The sequence below is a fragment of the Rhagoletis pomonella genome, unplaced genomic scaffold (genome assembly GCF_013731165.1).
Source record: "Rhagoletis pomonella isolate Grant_MI unplaced genomic scaffold, Rhpom_1.0 Rhpom_scaffold_00001, whole genome shotgun sequence".
NCBI classification, from domain to species: Eukaryota; Metazoa; Arthropoda; class Insecta; order Diptera; family Tephritidae; genus Rhagoletis; species Rhagoletis pomonella.
The window spans coordinates 82,870,635-82,872,829 of NW_023458555.1; positions in this window are offsets into that span (position 1 = coordinate 82,870,635).

Below are 2,195 nucleotides of genomic sequence, written 5' to 3' on the forward strand. Positions count from 1 at the left end.
GATATTGTTTCATAGCCGAGATATGCGAAGACCAACTCAAGTTTTGAACAATTATAACTCCCAAGTACTTAAAACTGGACACAACTTCAATCTTGAAACATTTGGTGTCACAGTCCAATTCTGGTGCATAATCAGCGCGTGACCCGTTATTAGCACAAGTGTGGTTAGGTAGATTGTGCCGCATACAGACTGCAGAGTGAAAAGTAATATCACCAATTGGCATTTCCCTACTGCTAAGACTGAAATACATTAATTTTGTTTTGTTACTTACAATGAGTTTGTGGTTGGCAAACCACACCCTCAATAGGTGCACATCGTGACTTATATCAGTAAAAAGATTAAAAGAGTTATCAGAGCAATAAGCAATTGCCAAGTCATCGGCAAATGCTGTGACTCTTCCTATAAAAGGTATTGAAAAGAGCGAGTTTATATAAATCAAAAATAGCATTGGCCCAAGCACCGAGCCTTGAGGTACTCCCAAATCCAATAGTCTGGTTGTACTTAGATTATTACTTATTTTTACTCTCTGCCTTCGTAAAGTTAAATAGGATTTAAACCAATCTAGAACGTTTCCCCGGAAACCTGCTGAGTGCAATTTGCACAAAAGTATGTTATGATCAACCATGTCAAACGCTTTTGTAATGTCAACAAAAAGGCCAGCACAATTTTTCTTGTCATCCATTGCTTTATATAGAAAAGAGCACACTTCAAGAAGGGCGTCCTCAGTAGAAGCTCCCGACCGGAACCCGAATTGCACTGAACTGATATATTTGACCTTTTCCAAATATGCCAAGATCCTACACTTCACAGCTTTTTCAAAAACTTTGGAGATTGATGGCAGTAGAGAAATAGGTCTATAGTGGTTTTTGTCTTTTCTATTTCCTTTCTTGTAAAGAGGTATAACAATAGCGCATTTTAAATCCTCAGGAAATACTCCTTCAATAATACTGCAATTAAATAAATGTTTTAAAATATCAACAACATAGAGAGCTATGCTTTTCAGCGTACTGTTCGAGATATCATCATTACCAGAGGAATCGGAATTATTTAAAGAATTTATTAAACTTAGGATCTCTGAGCCCGAGATTGGTTCAAAGAAGAAGCTACTTCCAAAAGAACTGTTTTCAGAATAAACTGGGCGGTTGGTACATGTGCATCGTGTAGCGGGAGTATTTCCAATCGTAGCGAAAAATTCATTAAAGTGATTAGCAACATGTGAGGGGTTTGAAACAAGCACCCCATTGTTTTCCAAAGTAATAGTATTATCTTGTCTTTCTGACTTACGATTAAGAATATCATTTACTACATTCCATTCTTTTTTAAGGTCACCATTTGAAGCTAACAACCTATTCTTATAAAAATTATCATGGCATAAAGAAGTTTCTTTGCGTAGCCTGCTGGTGACGCGATTCACATGCTTCCGAAGGCGGATGTTCGTTGGGTGCTTACGACATTTTGCGCGTAATTTATTTTTCAGCTTGATCTTTTTTAGTATATTTCGATTTATCCAGGGCTTGAGAATGACTTGCGCACGTTTCGGTGAAACAACATAGCTCGATTCGGTTATGTGAGCCTTTAGTATAGACAAAAATAAACTATACGCTCTAGTAACGTCTTTTTCTGCATAGACCGTTTCCCATTTCTCATATCGAAGCAACTCATGAAGAGCCCCAAAATTTGTTTTATTGATGAGTGGAACACCCTTTTTAATATAGCTCCGATCATTATTTTGATTGAATTGCAAGCCGGTCATGCAATGGTCAGAAATCCCCAGATCTAAATTTAAGCCAAGAAAAGGGCTAAGTCCACACTTATCGAATCGTGCATAAATATGGTCTATGCAGGTGCCAGAATCAGGCCGAGTACTACAATTAATATACAATGTCAAGCCATGGCTTGCCAACAGCTCCAAGTGATTATCTAATACGGCATTGGAGCCTAATAAGTCAATATTGAAATCCCCTAATAAGACTAAATTTGGTGCCTTTTCCTTATCTAAAAAGGATGCGAATTCTTCATGAAATACCTGCATAGGTACCGAGTGAAATCTGTAGAAACAAACGAAACTAACTAGCTCTTTTTTTATGTAGACATCTATTTTCAAAATATCCGCGCTTGATAGGCAGAAGCGTGTTATATCGCATTCGTACATATTTTTTATAAAAACTCCTACACCACCAGCTGAGTACGAGTCA